At 42.9% G+C, this 21,644-nt stretch overlaps 1 protein-coding gene across 5 annotated transcripts in view; it reads left to right on the top strand.

The window, feature by feature from the left end:
• The window catches only part of LOC136881088 (uncharacterized), a 525,856-nt gene that overhangs the window by 146,524 nt on the left and 357,688 nt on the right, over positions 1–21,644 (top strand). The gene's annotated exons all lie outside the window — the stretch shown is intronic.

The following is a 21,644-nucleotide window of genomic DNA, read 5'->3' as shown; positions in this document are numbered from 1 at the left end:
AAGGAACAAAACTGCGAAATGCAGGAAACACTTATTCATTATGCATTCAGAAGAAATGCTAAACACTGAAGTTAAAGAAAAGTGGTAGGTCACTTGAAAATATTCTTATAAAACCTACTTTCAGGTTATAAACGGCTACGTTAAGTTTAATAAATTTACAAGTCCACGCGATAAAATAAATGAAAGGAAATCTTTCCATTCTCCATCTAACTCGACTACCATTACAAATCTGTCTACCTATGTTTGTCCCAATAAACTAACTACAAGTAATTGGTAGACCAATGTCTCACCTAATATAAAGTGAAAGAACGAAAATTGAAAATCAAATGCATTAACAGCTGACGAATCGAAACCGCATTCGTAGCGCAAGTCCTACATAAATTAGCTAAGTGTCAACACACGGCACTATCAAGGTATATCAGACATCTGAACGATAAAATATTTATGTCGAGAAATAAAATTTAAACTAAAGTTCATTGAACCCGAACGTGCATGGCAAACAGTAGTAATCAAACTCCATTAGCGAAGTATCCACGCTGGACAACCCTCGCATTTATGCCCCTAGTGGTTCCATGCTATTATGTAAACACCTTCTGGCTAGTAAGTGCTGTGCCGAAACATGGCCTGCTAACACTCTTCACATTTACGTTCACTACTGCAGACACTACCATCGTTCAAGTCAATTCGCAAAACACCTGAACTACGACTTGACTATATACAGACGACACCCTAATCCTGTCGTAGAGCCTACGTAGTGTCTACACACCCTAACAATACAATCCTATAACACACGCGGCATCCTAAATCTATCGTTGAGCGGAAACTGGGATGTCTACTCGTCCGTATACTCCTATGATACGCACAGCGTCCTAAATTTATCGTTGAGCGGAAACTGGGATGTCTACTCATCCATATACTCCTATGATACGCACAAAGTCCTAAATCTATCGTTGAACGGAAACTGGGATGTCTACACATCCTCTACAATGTCAGGCGAAACCGAAACTTCAAACACAATCGCTGATATTTAACTTGTAAACCTTGTGGAAAGTCTAGTACAATGAAATGAAACTTGCCACAAAATGAACTCAAGTCTGGAAATATAACTATGTCCATTCCTTCCAATAAAAACGTGAAATTGAAATTAACAACGCGCGGCTACTTTAATCTATGACTCAAACACAATCTCAACACACGCAGTGAAATTCGGAAATAAAGTATAAGTTCAACATTCGTCTAACTTTACGTAAATATTGCCAAACAGTAATCACCACCATCGCAAAAATCCCGCAGTGTAATTCAAGCATGAGATTTTCGAACGACCAACCATTCTCAACATTCCAAATGTTTCTATCCCTGAATTATCCAGTGAAGCGAATTTTTCTCGATCTATCGCAAATCACACTATTACTTATATAACGTCCAATATTCCATCCCACAGTGTTTCCGATTAAATTATAATTTCGTCTCGTAAAAATATACAGAACGGAATTTTGTTACCATAATTAAACAACATCTCGACCGTGTTTCAGAATGCCATTTGGTTCGTGAGGTCACTTATCATAAAATGCACTATGCTGGTTTTACTGTACACAGAATCATCATTTGGACTTAACTGTCAAGAGCTACAATCTTCTACAAAAATTTATTACTATGAGAAATTCTCGACTTGAAATTATAATAGGCGTTACAACTCGTTCACATAGAATCTGACCACCATTAAATCAGTCAGCTGTTCAGGACTACTAACCGGACATCGTATACAGCCTGTCTCAGAAATATCACATTCAACATACAGCCTGTCTCAAAAATTCTTCTCCATCGACAAATATAGCCTGTCTCAAAATTCTTCTCCATCGACAAAACATAGCCTACATCGCGGCTACGCATTCATTACTCATAAAATACAGGCTTCCTCTGCCTTCAACATTCTCATAACTATTCTCATAACATTTCATTTCCAACACAATCTCTTTCTTCCTGTCCAACACTTTCAAATACGACCATTCCCATGGCGAACAATGTTACGAGAACTTACTTCATTACATATTTCCGAACTCACAAACAAAGATAACATGCCGTGATTTTCATATCACAAAGCACACGGTGTTACGAAATTTTATGCTTCCCAAAAATGAATATAACTTTATCAGACTTCACTGGATTTCAGTAAAAGCGCAGATCTCACTCGATATTACTGTTAAATACATATTTTAACATAGGAGAATTTTCCTGATTTAAATATTATTATTATTACTTGAACTCATGATATTCGAATTTATCATGTTCACCACGACTATATTATCGTTATCACATTTCTAACTCTTATCAGCTCGAACAATATTTCTTCGATTTTTTAGCACGATATTTAAACTTCACATTTTACAGTTTCTTAACATGATTTTTACCGCACTGAAAAGTTTCGCACGCCGCCAAGAACAAATAAACACTTCGCCTGAACATTTTTAAATACTTATTCGACACACGCTTTGGAAAATTTTATTGGGACAAACAAATTACACTCTATCTACAACATTAATACAAATAGACAGACCTGCTCATGGAGTCATCTTGGAGTCCTGGTTACATATCAGCCAGCTTGCCTCAAATTTAGCCACACATGCCTGAAGAATACATTATCTTCTTATAAATTTCTTATAATTACACAGATTTTACACTCTTTATTAATAAAAACAACACAAATGATACACTGTTCTCGCCCGTTACCATGCGAACGTATCTTCTCTCCGCTGAACGACAGCAAACTGTTTGCGGGAGCTATATTCCCACATCCTGGTCAGGCCAGGTGTGCTAGAGATATCAGATTCGACCCTGTCTCGGGTTAGCCTCCAAACTTCCTTTGATAATTTCCAACACACAAATAGAATAAATGGAACCAACTACGTATTTTAGTTAAATATCTATGCCTTCACGGTTTTCGTCAGCGGAAGTTCAGGAAAATTTATATCACTTTCAACTAAATACTCAAATAACAAAAGTTATTCTGAGGAAACCAACACCGCACTTTTCTCGGAGACAAGCAGCGTGGGCTACTCCTCGCAAACTTTCAGATCGAGTGTGTGAATATTTGGGAGGGGTTCTATTTATAATGTCCGAGATAACGTTCCCCTGGTCATGAAGCCTTGTGGACCGGGCGAGTTGGCCGTGCGCGTAGAGGCGCGCGGCTGTGCGCTTGCATCCGGGAGATAGTAGGTTCGAATCCCACTATCGGCAGCCCTGAAGATGGTTTTCCGTTGTTTCCCATTTTCACACCAGGCAAATGCTGGGGCTGTACCTTAATTAAGGCCACGGCCGCTTCCTTCCAACTCCTAGGCCATTCCTATCCCATCGTCGCTATAAGACCTATCTGTGTCGGTGTGACGTAAAACCCCTAGCAAAAAAAAAAGAAGCCTTGTGGTGCAATCCTCTAATTTCACAACCACTGGACCAATCTTCCCCAAATTTACTTCGGAAAATTCCACCATAATTACAATTCACAATGGTGTTGTTTTTATATTTTTCCCATACTTGCAACGGGCGTAATAAATTAATTTCTGACATGTAACTTCGCGCGCTTTCTAAGGCGTTGACCTTCGCACGTGTCGACAAGAACCGATACGGACACCAACTTCTCTCCAGGCTTAATTACATTCATTTTCACCCTGTGGATTCAATCTTCGTTTACTATTTATTAATAATCTCGATCCTTTATTCCTGGATTAACTATGTTGCCAAAATCTCTCGTGAAGGTTTTCTATAAATTGTTAATTTAGTCAGTACTCGAAATCAGCCGATGTATCCCGGAATTTCACGAGCGGGTGGCTCGTTCGCTGCGGTGAGTTCTGTCCCACGGAGGGTGAGATAATCTCGCAATAAAAACATGGCTGTCCCAAAAAGTTATTTGTAGCTGCTATATTTATCTGTACTATTTTATTATCGTAGAAGTATGGGTTCAATACTTAGGCATTGTGTAACCGTAGACATCATCTAAACACCGTTTCTGCAATCGGCCCATAATGTTTAAATCAAATGTATATTTTATTTAACTGAGGTGAACGGGCGCGGTGAGTTCGCCCTGGCGAATTGGCGAGGCGATTCGCTCGCCTGTAACATCAAGGCTCGCCCCACTGACCTTTAAAGTTAACATGTTATTCTTTTGGAGTGAAGAAAGACGCTCGGTCTAGGTACTTCATTACTTATACGGTATTCAAAATATGATTGATGCAGTGTAATTTCTATCAAAGTAAAATAAATGCAAAGAGTCTGATTTCCATCACACTTGATCCGTCCGTCTAGTTTGACATATTTTCGTCTTCCTTTTTTCCCCTTCCATGATGAGCTCGCCTTTCATAAATGGGCAGTTTGTCATCTCAGCTTCCGTCTTCAACACTTTGACAACCTTTTTTATTTGGGGTGAGATCTCCCGACGAGATTGTTGAGTCGGTTGTCCAGCCCTCAACAGCGTTCGTTGCCCTGTGCCGTGCTTGGTGGCAATTCCACATCTCAATTGGAATGTCTTGGTTGTCAAGTCAGTTTTCAACAAAGTAGTCAAAAACTGGCTAAGTTTGGAACTTTCTGGAGCTTGAGAGTGTTTTCACCCACACATCGAGCACATCTTCAATCTTTAAAACCGCAAGTGCTGTGCACCTACGGACATGAACGCTGGTTTCGCTATTTTCTCGGTACTCGACCGACAATCCAAGATCCTCTACTTTTCTCCATAAGCATTTTGTCCTGTGAAAATGACAGCCATGTATTTTTTTGTTGGAAATACTTTTTGCAGAGAAGAAATGACAGCAGTTTCAAAATCTGCGTTTATATTTTCTGGTCTCCACTCTGGAGGAGGAGTCTGAACAGTCTCCTATACGTTTGCTTCTTCTTGTTTGGCAGAAGGGCGAATACGATATGACATATTTTTGTCTCATCATTGTGACTCCCAAAATCGGCATGAATGGTATATATTTGACTAACTGCTTGCTAGTACGCTTGAAAGTACCATCCATAAAAAAATGGCTAAAACACTTCAAGCTCTCTCATCCTTTGCTGCCACATTGTTCTATCTTCATTTCTGTCATCAGCCAAAAGGAAAGACGAACCGTCAATTATAGTCAACGTATCGTTATCAAAAACTGTGTTTTCCGGCTCTTTTGCGTTTCCCTGGGCAGTGCTTCGGTGTCGATACAGTGACCTCATCATAGACTCTGTCTTAGGCATTTCGGTAATGAAGTCATAACCTGCAAAAAAGCCATAGTTAATAACATTCTCTCTAAGTAGAACTTCCAGAAAACTATTTTTGTTGTTGTTGTTGTTGTTGCTGAAACGTCCAAAAATACCCCCTTCGCCAGGCTGAGTGGCTCAGGCGGTTGAGGCGCTGGCTTTCTGACCCCAATTTGGCAGGTTCGATCCTGGCTCAGTCCGGTGGTATTTGAAGGTGCTCAAATACGTCAGTATCGTGCCGGTAGATTTACTGGCACGTAAAAGAACTCCTACGGGGCTAAATTCCGGCACCTCGGCGTCTCCGAAAACCGTAACAAATTAGTTAGTGGGACGTAAAGCACATAACATTATTATCATTATTATTAAAATACCCCAGTTTTCAAAAATTATATTTTTTCACGAACACGTCAGGAAATCAGGGATAAATTGACGTTTTAAAACCTTATTACATGGATACTCAAATTGCGCGGGGTTGTATTCCGAACAAGAATGTAGAAAAACATCGGAGACAATTCGGGGAAAAAGTCAACTTTTTTGGGTAGGCCTACTAAAATCTTCAAATTAAATACCAACATACTATCTAAGAGTCTGCAAAGGCTGCCGGCCATGTTGGATTTACTACCATAAGAACAATGCTATATAGTGATCCAAATGACACCGTCATTAATGATCCAAAATTTGTGATTGAGGCGATTTAACTCAAAAACCCCCTGAACCGAATGAACTGAAACTTTGCATGGAGGTAGATACTAAACATACCAGTTGACTAATTTCAAATTAATAGTTTTTTTTTTTTACATATATGTTGTTTGAATGAGTGTACTAAATTCACTCAGTGGTACTACTGAAACCAATGCTAAGAACACGTACCTTTATCATGAAGGTCGCCCATGGCATGGTCGTAAATTTGATTAGCGCTGGCATCTTCTTTACACTGCCTTCTGGACCTGCTTCGAAACATCTAACGGGCAACATCGGGAACACCACGCTGATGCTCACTGATTGATCCACGTGTTAAAATGTTATCTTTGGACTGAATTGATGAATAACACTTTTTCGAATACTTGAAAACACACACCGACGTCACAACAGAACTTTACGGCATTCGTAACTTTTGGTATTCGTAACCTTCATGGTAAACGCAGCCCCTTCCGTTAGATGTCCGACCAAATTCTAATTCCACAGTAGTCACGATGCTAATATGGCAAGAATCAAAACGGCAATGCCAGTAGACTGCGTAGGTACTTGCTTCCCAAAGCGTTTATACCTGCTACCCCATTGGCTAATTCATAATACGGAATGTAACCGCACAATCCAGGAATCCAACTACAACACGTCACTGCCCCAAGGGGGCAATCCCACAGAGCGGGATACAGTGGTGTCGTACACTTCAAAGGCTATCATGGGAAGGATCCCTTGGAAATTTATCTCAATTCTAATGTACTACTACACATAATAAGGGTATATACCTGAAGAGTATTAAATAGACGCATCAAATAATTTATAATAAATGTACGCGAAGTGGATGGTAGCATTTTTATTTTTTGGTAGCCTTTGTAGGAGGGAGGGGGGAGAGAAGATGTGTGTGGAATTGTCATTCGAGATTATTTCTGAGTCATTAATCAAGTAGCCGCATCCAACGGGTGTGGGGAAGTGTCAGTACTTTTTGTAGTGTGTGGAAGTGTCAGTGTAGGGAGCTGTCCCAACATCCGCACTCAGGTGAGACAGTGTGCCGGTGTCGTGGCCTCGTGGTGCTAACAAGGCGCTCTGATAGGTCGTCTGCTCCTATATCCCACTGCCCTGACCTGCTGGATATGTGTCTGGTAGCTCCTGCATACCTGCCATCTTTGCAGATTTAGGCGGGAGACTCCCGATTTTTTAGTTTTTCCCGCCTCCCGATTATTCTATTATCTTTCCCTGTTTTAGCTTATTTTTAGTGAACTTCAAAACATTTGTTATCAAATTTCGCCATTTCAGCTTTTTGCGCCAGTGGTCGGAAGTCCTTCGCTCATTGGCCGCTTTCAAATGAAATATCGATGTTTATTTGCGCGAATGTGCGATGTTTATTGAAACCTGTATATCGATTGTCAATCTCTCGTTCTCGCATGCTATGTTCGTGTTCGTTCACGTGAGTCTAGTCGATTCTAGAGACTAGTCGGTTGATTTGGAGTCTTCTTTTTTGTAAAAGTAATTTAGTGACAGAATTTCAAAGATAGCGACTAGTGATTTTTCTACAGATTTTAGGAGCCATTTGGAGACAATTCTGGCGAATTTTAATTTATTACTTGATAAAATAGCATTGCGCTTCGCATGCAACGCGGGCGCGTGATGCAATATTCATCTATGCATTTCCTAAGTAAGAAATGAAATGGCGTTTATCTTTTAGTGCCGGGAGATCCCTGGACGGGTTCGGCTCGCCAAGTGCAGGTCTTTTGATTTGACTCCCGTAGGCAACCTGCGTGTCGTGATGAGGATGAAATGATGATGAAGACAACTCATACACCCAGCCCCCGTGCCAGGGAAATGAACCAATGATGGTTAAAATTCTCAACCTTGCCGGGAATCGAACCCGGGACCCCTGTGACCAAAGGCCAGCACGCTATTTAGCCATGGAGCCCGACATTTGCTAAGTAATGGCATCCAAGTGCATGACTGATTCACACGTGTGAAGCATGAGTCCATACTATTTTCGGAAGGCTTATCAGGGACCGATCATCTCACTCAGATACTTCCTGTGAGGAAATTAAGATGTGTATTTTTTTAGCCTTGTAGCCTCGTATAACAACAGTCGGGTTTTGAGACAATAAGTGTTATTATATATACCATAGTACTCCTGTATTGCGCAAGACACGTAGAATAAGCAGTTTTGGTCTCATCATTTCTCCTGATTTTCATTTCAAAATCTCCTAATGTTTTGTTTTGTAAAGTTGGCAGGTATGCTCCTGCATTGAATGTGGATGTCTGTTACATCAGACAGTCGTAGCCAGACGCCGCTAATCGCGATCATTTAAGCAACCGTTGTTGGCCATTGCACTGTTCACTGTGGGTGAAAACATCTTCCATGAGGTATTCTCTATACTCACGCGACACAGTCGATCGAGTCCACACAACTTTGACAATGGAATGTTCCATCCATCTGGCCCCCATTATTACCCCTCCACGGAGCCTTTAGCTGAGGCCTGGCATTGCTTCCACTTGCTTGTGCCGGACTCCTCACTTTCATCTGTCATATATGACTTCCGTTGTTCAACTCTTGTTCTTTTCCTACCCGGACGGTATTAGAACATTCGAGCCCTAGGGACTTTGATTTTTACGTCTTTCGTGGCCCTGGTTTTCTATGGCCGATATCATTTTTCGCAGTCAGCCACCTTCAAAATGTTTCTACTACTACTACTAAATGTTTTCACTCCTCCCCTGAAGGGTAACACCGTCTCTTGAGTCAGGAGATTTGTTACGGTGAAGGAGGTGTGCGGAGAAGATTGGCGGTCGTGGCCTATACTAGGAGCTGTCTCGGCATTCGCCTTAGTGCAGGAGAATGGAAAACCACGGAAAACCATTCTTAGGACAGCCGACGATTGAGGCCAGCCCTGTCCCGTCTCCCGAATGCAGAGGCGTAGAGCCACGGTAGAGGCGTGGCCACCCCTCCTCTGTTCGGTTGGCCGGTTAGAGTACAGAGCTGTCGGACCACGGACCAGCCCAGATAACCAGCAAAAGCGATCATAAAGGCGGCGAACGTGAAGAAATACGCCAGTGAACTGCAGGAGGAGATTCCTATGACTTGGAACGAGTGTATACGTGCAGTATAGAAATATAATGCGTATATCACGTTTGTTAATAAGAAAAATATACAACGTTTATACGGGGTTAATTCAGTGTATAACTATACAAGTGTTAAACAACTGTATAACGATTTTTTGTTAGTAAGACTGAATTTGTTTTGCTAGTCCGACTCACTGGCTGAATGGTCAGCGTTGAGGCTTTCGGTTTAGAGGGTCCCGGGTTCGATTTCCGGCTAGGTCAGGGATTTTGATCGCGTCTGATTAATACTTCTGACCCGGGGACTGGGTGTGTGTGTTTGTCCCAACACTTTCCTCTTCATAATCAGACAACACAACACACCACAACCACCGCAGAAACACGCAATAGTCAGTACATCCCTCCATATAGAGTTGGCGTCAGAAAGGGCATCCGACAACTAAACAGGGCCAAATCCACCCGCGATCCCACATATGTGGGAAAAGTTGTAGAAAAGAAGAAGAAGAAGAAGTATATGTTTTGCTTGTGGCTTAACATTTCACTAACACATCGAAGCTTTTCTCCGGCGCAAGGATCGGAAAGGTTTAGCATTGGGAAGAAAGCGGCCGTGGCCTTCATTAAAGTACAGCCCCAGCATTTGCCTGGTATGAAAATAGGACACCACGGAAAATCATCCTCAGGGCTAACGACGGTGCGATTCGAACCGACCATCTCCGGTATACGTGCTCACAACTATGCGACCCCAACCGAACGGCCAACACTGGGATTATAATTATGTTCTCAAAGATATATGGAGCCAAATATAGTTCAAGGCCAGAAGCACCCATCACGAAATCCACCGAGATACTAACCTGGTTTGTTCCAATGGAAAGCCAGCAGGTAAGCCACTGCACTGGCCTCGCCCCCCGTTGTTGAGATAATAACATACTTAATATGTTCCATGTTGACTGCCATTACAGAGTGATGATAACACATTACCTTTCTTATCACACTGCTGGTTGTTATTTTTTGTGGGGGAAATAACTGAATTATGATAAGAGAAAAAGTTTCGACACTTCAAGCAATGAAGATACATACAGTCGAACCTCGATATCTCGAACCTCGATATATCGAACCTCGATTACTGGAATTTTCGGTATCTCGAGGTAACTTCAATATTCCGGCCGTTGGTCCTATTCTTCACGTGTATTTATGTCTCTATTGCTCGAAATTCGGTAACACGAATCTCTCGATTTCACAAAGCAAACGTCCGGCTCCATGGATAAATAGTTAGCGTGCTGGCCTTTGGTCACAGGGGTCCCGGGTTCGATTCCCGGCAGGGTCGGGAATTTTAACCTTAATTGGTTAATTTCGCTGGCACGGAGGCTGGGTGTATGTGTCGTCTTCATCATCATTTCATCCTCATCACGACGCGCAGGTCACCTACGGGTGTCAAATCGAAAGACCTGCATCTGGCGAGTCGAACTTGTCCTCGGACACTCCCGGCACTAAAAGCCATACGGCATTTCATTTTTACAAAGCAAACGTTTCCTCCCTTGAAGCAAAAAACTTCGTAACTCGAATTTTGTACAACATTAACTGTGCAATCAGCACTTGTGGTTTGTGAGGAACAGTCAGAAAGTAAAGAAAGGGTTACTGTGATGCTGGAAGCTAATATGACGGGAACCAACAAACTAAAATTTCTGGTGATCGGAAAATCGGCGAAGCGTCGCTGTTTCTCGGGTGTGAATTCATTGCCGGTTACGTACGGAAGCAACCCCGGAAGTTGTAGATAACGGGCTCCATTTACGTGGTATTGACGAGAAGCAAGGTGAAGTGAGGAAAATCGTCCTTTCCGTACACAACTGCCCTGGTGTTCGTGCAGGAGTTAAAGGCAGGGCGTGTGGTCTTTTTGCCACCGAACTACAGCCCATGGTCAAGGTGTGATTAAAAACTTGAAGCATTTATGTAGGAAGAAGACTGCTCAGAGAATTCTGAGAGGAATTGAATCCGAGGAGTTATTAATGGACATCAGTCTACTGTCTTCTAAAAAGGCGGCGGAGAAGTTTTCATTCCCCGCCCAAAGGGCCGGGAGAAGTGAAGAAAACCGTGCGGTGTGTTAGATGAGGGAGGTGGATAGACGATGTGAAAAAGTAAGAGAAGTGGAAAATGGGGCCTCTTGGCTAGATGATGGGAATGACGGAAGATGTAAGCTAGGAGTGAAATCTAGAGAAGGGTGCCAGGAGAAAGATGGAGAGTTAAGAAATTGAGGGTTGCGGTGATATTACAAAGTGAGGTGGTAAGAAATCGAAAGAGATCCAGTGTCGGAAGTGGTTGAGGGAAGAAACTAGATGGTAGACGAGGTGGACAGACTGGTTGAGGGAGTGGAACAGGAGGAGGGGCTGGCCTGGGGCGACGGGAGACATTATTGGAGGGGGAGCGAACAGTTCGGGGTGGGGAACTGGAAGGCTCAACTCTGTACTCTGTAATGATGGCAGTAAATATTGGCGCCTGTGCCGATCAGTTGCTGGACGTCGCCTGCAGTCGGAAGGTGGAGGCGAACCATGAATGTAGGGCCGGAGCTGTTCTGTATCCGGAACGCACGACGAGTGGGGACGCCTGCTGTTCGAAGTTCACGGAGTGTCTCCTGGTCAGAGATAGTGGGGTCGAGGCCACAGATCACACAGCTAAGCATATCGTGTAAAGATGGAGGTGGTGGTGGCGGTGTTGATGATGTGGTGGCGGCTGCGGCGGTGTCGTCTTGTGAAGACTGTAAAGGCAATGGCGGTGCTGCGGCGGTCGAATCCCATCGGGGTGGCAGGGAGTTGCTGGGGATTAGGTTGTGTGGGAATCGAGGGAAGAGGGAGGGATGGTGACATAATTGGTGAAGGGTGGCAAGTCGTGACCGTAGTGACGGGAATAGAGGAAGGGGTATAGGCGGACGTCGTAGCGGTTGTGGTGATGGCGGTGGTGGGGAAGTGGAAAAGAGGGGCGATGTCCTGGGTTGAGACTCGTTGACTACGGGAGGAGTAGAAGGGTCGGCCAAGAGTTGATCTAAGATGGTCGAAGGAGTAGGCATCACTGGGTAGATTCTGTGGTGAAGAGTCGTGCCGGTGTCTTCGAGGCGTAGCAAGTCTTCTTCTCTGCGTAGATACTGTATAGTAGAACCTGCGATGACGGTGAGGCAGTGGCGCCGTTCAGCAGCCTGAATACATTATGGACTGGGACGTCAGCTGTGCGGAGTTCTGTGAAAATGCCGTCTTCAGAGAGCGCCAGATCTACACTGGGAATGAGACAGGTATACATTGTCATGGGGAAGGCCGACTGCCAACTCGGTGTCAGCCGATATGCTTGATTAAGGTCGGCGAGGTAGGAAGGTAAAGATGATAGCCACCCTGCCGAGCAAAAATACTTGGAGATGCTATCCTCTTTAGAGAGGTCGATGAAAAACCTTCTAAAAAGTTACTATAATAAGGTTTATAATTAAAGTGATGCCGTAAAAATACGAGTTTGTTTGTATACTTTTAGAAATACTGTATTCAGTATAAGCCCGTATATACATATGATTCAATCATGTGCTATTCATGCTCAGAAACGGTATTCTCTATAACTCGAAATAAAATTTAGCTCCCTAGGTGATTCGAGATGCCGAGGTTCCACTGTAATCGTAAAAGAAAGGGAGCGGCCATGAGTCCAGACCTTGCGTAAGCCTAGCGCATCTACTGCAGTAGAGTGGGTCTTCGCCCGCAAGAGACCACGGCTGGTCCGTGGTCCAACAGCTCCGCACTCCGACCAAGCACTAGGCCCCTGTTCAGCATAGTAGGTGAGGCCACCTGGGTGAGTTACTGGTCCTCCTCCCCAGTTCTATCCCCTGACCGAAAGTCTCACACTCCAGGACACTGCCCTTGAAGCGGTAGAGGTGGGATCGCTCGCTGAGTCCGAGGGAAAAGCCAACCCTGAAGGGTAAACAGATTAAGAAAGAAAGAAAGAAAGAAAGAAAGAAAGAAAGAAAGAAAAAAAGAGTCTCAGGATTCGTGATAAAGATGTTAGTCAGTTCTCTACAATGTAGTAGGCTACTTGTAAGGAAGTAGTTGTACAAAAAGAAAATCCTTATCCAATCATTTCTTTCAAGAATAGGGTTAATCTGTAGGCGTGTGTTCCTACGAAAGATGTTGTTCATGTGTTCAAACTTACTGACGTGTATTTTAGAGAGAATACATATAATGGTTCAAGCTCATCCATCAAGTGAAATATACCTAATAAAGTCACAGCTCAGCTGTATGAAACAAATTTGTTTTCTAAATTAAGCTCACATACTTTAGATCTAAACCCAATGGACACGTATGTTTATAGCCTTATTAGTGTAATTGCATCACTGTACTTGAAAATACGTGTGAATAATGCTGTAAGAGAGTTAAATGGAAACAGATTTGACCATACAACAGGTTGGCTATTTTTACGCATTGGTAAACTGATACAGCAGTGTTTCTTTTTTGGAACGGTAAAGTAAAAGACCTAAAATGTCTAATTAATCAGTATTATTGTTATTATTCTGATATGCCTTTAATTATTTGAATTATCTCCTGTCTAATATTCCCGTTTCTGCTACTATTTTACATTCATGCATCGGAATAGTGTAGTGACGTAAGATGGCGGTGGCCGCACGCTTCAGGCTTCAGAATCCTCCAGTCTAAATCATTGAACTATAGGTAATACTGGAATGCTGACTGTAGTGGTAGCTCTCGCAGAAAACTGCTTCCTGTTCCTTGGCTGGTCACGCCCCCTCGTGTACGGCAAAGTTGACAAGATACAGAGCGTGGAAGTTAGCTGATGTGTTGTGTTTGATGGACTCTTTTGGTAATATCTGACCGTACGTCAAATTTGTGACACAATCGAGATGCGTATTTATTGTGTAGCGTACGGTTACACTAAAAGACAGCAGAAGGAAACAGATAGGAGCTCACAAAAGCTTCGTTCCACAGGTAAGCAGTCTAAGCACTATCTCACTGCAAAGCAATAAATATGGTATTTTAAAATGATAGTTACTATTTTCTTCTGGTTTGGCTCTTGTCATTAAGTAGTCTATGTTTATGGAGATATCTCACATGATATTTTGGCATATTAATTGTCGTACGTTACGTTTTATAGGTTATAGTCAGATTGATATTTTTACCAGTATAGAATTTATAACTTCAATTGCAGATTTCTGTGAAAACGTCCGGAAATATTTTAAAAGTGGGTTATAGCTGTGAGAAGGATACATTGGACCCTAAGAAATTGGGGGATGCTCGATACATTTTCAACTTCTTTGAAAACACTTCAGAAAAGATTAAAGAAACAACTGATAGGAAGCCCTAAATGCAGATCAATGGTGATTGATTATTTTGTACCGAGCTCGATAGCTGCAGTCGCTTAAGTGCGGCCAGTATCCAGTAATCGGGAGATAGTTGGTTCGAACCCCACTGTCGGCAGGCCTGAATATGGTTTTCCGTGGTTTCCCATTTTCACACCAGGTAAATGCTGTGGCTGTACCTTAGCTAAGGCCATGGCCGCTTCCTTCCCATTCCTACGCCTTTTCCATCCTATCGTCGCCATAAGACCTATCTGTATTGGTGCGACGTAAAGCAATTAGCAAAAAAAAAAAACCGATTATTTTGTAAAGTGTATAAATTTTGTTTTTTAAGTCTATATTCCAATGTGAAGTTGTGTATTGTGTATGAATGTATACACGCATACGTATGCTGCCTTTGTGCTGATAATAAATATGGTTCAAAAACTGATTTCAATGTATTTTCAATTGACCGTCATTCGCAGATATTTCCCGTCTAAATCACTAACAGTAAGCTATAATTTTGTGTGTATATGTTTCTTTTGTATGGCGTCTATTTTATTGCCTTTCTAGTGTAGGTATTGGTCTCGAAAGCCAAGAATAATGGCTGAGAGGATTCGTCGCGCTGACCCCACGACACCTCCTAATCTGCAGGCCTTAGGACTGAACAGTGATCGCTTGGTACGTCCTGGCCCTTCGAGGCTGTTGCGCCAGGGGTTTGGTACCTTTCTTAGTGTAGATATACGCATTTACTATCTTATGATCTCTTAAGGCTTGGTTTCTCAGAACCGACGCATGCGAGGTGCGAGGTGCGAGGCCCGCCTCGCACAAATCCAGACTACACGAGCTTATGCAAGTGGTTTCTCAAGCTGCGCGGTGCGCAGTGTGCGCAACCTCGCAGTGAGACCTCGCAGCGTCACCGCGCACTGATTCGTCCGGCCAGATTTGTGCGAGGCGACAGCAGTGCGAGGCGACATTGTTTCTGTTCTTGTTTTTACTTTTTTAAGCAACACGATGAGCTTTACGGACGAAGTGGACGAAGAACTGATTGAAGAAGTTCGAATGCACCCAGTGTTGTATAACTTACAACACAAGAGCTACAAAAACAACGTTGTGAAAGACAACTTATGGAAAATGATATCACTGAAGTTGGATAGAACAGCTAATAAATGTTGCTAGTTTTATGTATTATACGATGATCTTGAGAAGGAAAGAGTTCGTAAAAATAGAAACTCCAAAAAACGGAGGTACCAGACGATTAATGTTAATTTACTGTCATTTGGAACCTCCATTCTTGGGATTCTTTGTTTTTTCATTGATGTGGTAGCTGCCTCTGTAGATCGGTGGTAGAGTGTCTATTATTATTATTATTATTATTATTATTATTATTATTATTATTATTATTATTATTATTATTGATGTTACTTATAACAAATATAATGAGTTCAGTTTCAAAGGATTAAATAATTAACAGATTTAGAAATGATATATCAACCAATAAATCCATTACTTTAATATCAAATATGCCAATATATATAATTTTACAAAATTTGACTTTAGTATTGTTCATTTAATAAAATCACGTGTTTTATTTTAATAACGGTGTTCATTCTGTTATTATGTTAATTGGGTCACAGAAAAAGTAAACTATAGGTAAACAAATATATGTTTGTCCGTTAGAAAAAACTTTCACTCCACCCTGCTAGCATATTCTCTTTGTCATACCGATTCTCTCTCCCTGCTACAAAAATATTTCTTGAAGCTGTCTCTTATCATGAAAGCATCATGTGTAGAATTACCTCCGTTGTCAGCTGCCAGAGGAATCATGTTTTCTTCTGTTAATTCCAAATTGACAATAAAGTGTTCATTTGGGCAAGGAATTCGCTCATTGCGGAGAAGGTTGTGGACGATACAGGCTGACATCACAAGATCATCAACAGTTTCCATTGATACTGCTGTAGGGGTGAAGAAAACCCTCCAGTATTGACACATAATCCGCTTCCTCTTCCAACATTAGCGCACAGGTTGCGAGACATGTGCTCGGCAACTGATCCGCTTCGTAGCCTGGGAAACCACGAGCCTCGCAGCGTCATTGGGACGAAAGTACGCAACGTCGGCCTCGCACCTCGCACCTCGCATGCGTCAGTTCTGAGAAACCAAGCCTTTAAAGAAAAAAACGTTTGAGAATAATCAGGCCTAGAATATATTTTTAATTTTATCCAATATTCGTAGCCATTTTCAGTTTCAAATTGCTATTAGTCCTCTGAAATATATATATCACCGTAAATCAGGTGAAATTTGCAGGAGAAATTCCGCCTAAATATTTAAAATTCGCTAAGATACCTGTGTCTCGTCACATGAACGTATACGTCAGTCATGCCTCCATGCCGTACAGCTAGTCGCCCCGGAAGCCGCACTTCGCTCCCATACAGTCAGCGTTTCAGTATTACCTACAGTTCAGTGGTCTAAATCTATATGTCTGTGCCCTATGCGAAGCGCGTTCGGTGTGACGCGGTCTAAGAGTAAGACTAGGTCATGTTTGACCGATGTTGCGTTGGGAGCTCAAATAATTTTCACTGACATCACCAAGCTGGTGAAATTTAAGAAATGTCTTGTGTCAACCCGAAGTGCGGTAAAATGGACGTTTTTCCTTTTGGAGTATTAATGTTTGATTGCTGATTTTTTAAATTGTTTTTAATTGTTTCTATCGCTCGTAAATACTCGTATCGCAATCGGGCATTATCTACGTTAAACGGAAAAGCAGAGAATTATAGACTTTTTTTTTTTGTCTTAAAAACGAGAGAACGAGTACAGATTATTTGGTGGGCCGATGACTTTCGATGTTAGTCCCCTTTAAACAACAAACAGATTCCTTGGTCGTTCCCCTCTTCAGTGGCGCCGACTTTGGGGAGGCAAGGCGTTTTCAGCCCCCTCCCAAAAATAATCTTAGGGTGCCCTCACCCCCCTCCCTTCAAAAAGAATCTCCTTCTAGTCCCCTTAAAACGTGGACTTTGGTACTCTTCGGAGGCGTTAAATCTGGAGAAGGTGGTAGATGGTTTTATATCAATAAATGAGATTAGAAAGCGATGGCCTTCTGACCCCAACTTGGCAGGCTTGGTGGTATTTGAAAGTCCTCAAATATGTCAGCCTCATGTCGGTGCATTTACTGGCACGTGAAAGAACTCCTCCGGGACTAAATTCCGGCACCTCCGAAAGCCGTGAAAGTAGTGAGTGGGACGTCAAGCAAAGAACAGGAAGGAAGCAAACTGTTCAGGCGGTAGAGCTTTTAACATTTCGTATAATCAAATGCGTAATATACAGTGATAGGTCATTTATTAAGAAAGTGTATTTATGAAGCAAGTTCAAATTTTATTACTTGTGATTTTTTTACAGCTTCGTACATAAAACATTCCTTCAAAATATGTATTTATGAATCAAGTTCTATTTTCTGCTTGCTTATGAATGTTATTGAAAACTGCGTACGTAAGACTCGTTCAAAAAGCTGCCATTTTGAGAAACAAGCTCTATTACTGTTCTGTTTCTTCTGTTTGTTTGATAATATTTTTATTATATAGGAATATTTACATTAATAGTTGTTCCCCATTTCACATAACTGTGTCCATGCCAATCATGCCCCCCCTCCCCGCCGGTAATTACCCGAAGGCGACACGCCTGCCCCTCTTAAATAAAGAGTTCCGCCAAATGGAAATAAAAATGAGTGTGTAGCTCGTAAATTTGCCTTTGCTGGCGACAGCTAGTGTTTACAGAGCACTATGTCTTCTGGTATAGGCTAGAGCAATGTTGTTACTTTCATGGATCTGTCTCTGTCATCCTTGGCTTTGACAATATGGAAGTGGCTGAGGTATGGGGGACGCTAGTGATTTCTTTCTTTATTTCTTATTCCGTTTACCCTCCAGGGTCGGTTTCTCCCTCGGACTCAGCGAGGGATCCCACCTCTACCGCCTCAAGGGCAGTGTCCTGGAGCTTCAGACATTGGGTTTTGGGATACTACTGGGGAGGATGACCAGTACCTCGCCAAGGCGGCCTCACCTGCTATGCTGAACAGTTGCCTTGCGGGGGGATGGAAAGATTGGAAGGGATAGACAAGGAAGAGGGAAGGAAGCGGCCGTGGCCTTATGTTAGGTACCATCCCGGCATTTGCCTGGAGAAGTGGGAAACCACGGAAAACCACTTCCAGGATGGCTGAGGTGGGAATCGAACCCACCTCTACTCAGTTGACCTCCCGAGGCTGAGTGGACCCCGTTCCAGCCCTCGTACTACTTTTCAAATTTCTTGGCAGAGCCGGGAATCGAACCCGGGCCTCCGGGGGTGGCAGCAAATCACACTAACCACTACACCACAGTGGCGGACGATGCTACTAATACCATTCCTCATGCAGCCAGTCCCCGTTATGGATGGTATGAAAATATCGCTCATAGGGTTGGCTAGAAAGCAAAAGAAAAGTCATCTCTATACAGGCCATGAAGGCCCTTGAAGGGGTGGAAGGTACATAAAGGCTTCCACTATCCGTAACCTCGGCACTTGATAGGGTAGAGTGGTTAGCTCTTAGCCGCCTTTGCCCCCAGGAATTACCCTGGTATTCATTTTTGGTGTATGTATTTCAGTGGGCTTGGCAGTCTGATAAATAATAGGACCTTCTGGCTCGGTGAGGAAAGCAACTACACTCCTCATTTCCCTAGTATGTCTCTTCAGTGACACCTAAACTTTTTATGACAGCTGATGGCGGAGCTGTGGAGGATCAAAGCAGCCTTCGGGCTGAATACCCACCATACAGTATATACCTCGTACATATAATACCACTCTAGTTATTATTACCCAGCCCTATGATTAGAGGTAGCGTGCCTGTCTGTTATCCCAAGGTCCGGGGTTCATTTTCCGGCCAGTTCAATTATTTTAATTGTGGACTGAGGAGTAGAATGGGGTTCAATCGATACGAGATTTTCTCAAGCTCCTGGTTACAGGAAGAAAGCGTACAGCGAGAAGATGACGCTACTGACTACTAAAATATATTCCCATTCCTCCCCTGAAGGGAAAGGCGGGCCTCCTAGACGATGACGCCGTCTCTCAGGCCAGGAGATGTGTCATGATGAAGGGGATGAGCGGAGATGGTGAGAGGGTTGGCAGCCGTAGCCTGTACTGTTCTAAAGACTGCAATAGAGTCCCGTTTAATCGACCTTCACTTATCCGACACTCCGTTTTATCGGACATGTTCATAAAAAGGCGATGAACTAGAAACAGAAGAGGAACAAACCGCAGTTGGTGAACATGGTGCCGAAATAACACACAATTAAAATTAATGTTATTGGCTTTACGACTCACTGCCAGGCTGAGTGGCTCAGACGGTTAAGGCGCTGGCCTTCTAACCCCAACTTGGTACGTTCGATCCTGGCTCAGTCCGGTGGTATTTGAAGGTGCTCAAATACGACAGCCTCGTGTCGGTAGATTTACTGGCACGTAAAAGAACTCCTGCGGGACTAAATTCCGGCACCTCGGCGTCTCCGAAGGCCGTAAAAGTAGTTAGTGGGACGTAAAACAAATAACATTATTATTATTATTATTATTATTATTATTATTATTATTATTATTATTATTATTATTATTATTATTATTATTATTATTATTTACGACTCACTAACCACTTTTGCTATTTTCGGAGACCTTCAAGCAGCATTGAACTAGTACTACTAAAACATTTTCATTCCTCCCCTGAAGGTGGAGGCGGGCCTTTTAGACTTTAACGCTGTCTCTCAGGCCGGGAAATTTGTTACGGTGAAGGAGATGCTCGGAAAAGGTGAGAGGATCGACGGTCGTGGCCTATACCAGGAAATGTCCCGGCATTCCCCTTAATTCAGGAGAATGGGAAACCACGGAAAACCATTCTCAAGACAGCCGATGGTGAGGACCCGCTCCTCTCCGTCTCCCGAATACAGAGGCGTAGAGCTACAGTAGAGCCGTGGCCACCCCTCCTGTGCTCGGTTGGCCGGTCGGAGTGCAGTGCTGTGGCCACGTGTGGGCCGAGACCCACTCTGCATCCGCCAACAGATGGCGCCACAGACCTAGTATACATCGACGAAGAGTGGTTGTCATGGCTACAACGGTGGCGGGAAATTGATGACTCTAATTTCAGATAGACTCCCAGCCATTGATTGATTGATTGATTGATTGATTGATTGATTGATTGATTGATTGATTGATTGATTGATTGATTGATTGATGTCTTTGTCTCTTCCGCCGGCACGAATCTCGACTATATGCTATTTCAATGGCACTAGCAGTGATTAAAGGGGGCGAGAAAACATGACTTTTTAATCCCATTTTAGCCGGTTGAAACTAGGAATTATAGGATTTATTTTTAAAAAAGCAATTTTTACAAGCACTGTTATCTCATCGGCTGATTCGTTCCTTTATTTCATTCAATTATTAACAACATTTTAAAGTGTCGTTCGTCGCATCTAGCCGATTTGTATAGCGCCACAGCAAGTAGTGGAGACTTTGCAAATGCTGAGACGAAGGGTTGGCAGGTGCATTTGTTTTGCCAAGGCCGGGGACACTGAGGTATGATTCACCCGCTTGCCGCGCGCAGTCGTAGTCTGACAGTCTCTTTAGTGCCTCTTAGTTTCTTAGTGTGTAGTCGAATACTAAATGATTTTTTATTGTATAATCACGCCATACTTCTATTTAATTGATATACTTGTGTAATATTGTTCCTTATTTTTATTTCTTTGCTACTTGCTTTACGCCGCACCGACACAGATAGGTCTTATGGCGACGATGGGATAGGGAAGACTTAGGAATGGGAAGGAAGCAGCCGTGGCCTTAATTAAGGTACAGCCCCAGCATTTGCCTGATGCGAAAATGGGAAACCACGGAAAACCATCTTCAGGGCTAGCGACAGTAGGGTTCGAACCAATATTGTTCCTTTGGTGAATGTTTTATTGTACAGTACTCAATCAAATCTCAAAAAAACTGTTATATTACACTTAAGTTAGTAAACTGACAACCTTTACTTCTCTGTCGACATTCGCTCAAAGAGCATCAAAAACTCACCATTTTTTACCTTTCTTTTTTCAGTTTTGATGTGTATACCCCTCGCCCGCTATATCCCTCAATAACGGGTACTTTTTGTTGTACCCGACGAGTTGGCCGTGCGGTTAGGAGCGCGCAGCTGTCAGCTTGCATCCACGAGATAGTGGCTTCGAACCCCACTGTCGGCAGCCCTGAAGATGGTTTTCCGTGGTTTCCCAATTTCACACCAGGAGAATGCTGGGTCTGTACCTTAACTGAGACGACGGCCGCTTCCCTTCAACTCCTACGCCTTTCCTGTCCCATTGTCACCACAAGA

The sequence above is a fragment of the Anabrus simplex genome, chromosome 9, assembly GCF_040414725.1.
Source record: "Anabrus simplex isolate iqAnaSimp1 chromosome 9, ASM4041472v1, whole genome shotgun sequence".
Taxonomy (NCBI): domain Eukaryota; kingdom Metazoa; phylum Arthropoda; class Insecta; order Orthoptera; family Tettigoniidae; genus Anabrus; species Anabrus simplex.
The sequence above is the reverse complement of the archived record's forward strand: the minus strand, read 5'-3'. Positions and strand labels throughout refer to the sequence as shown.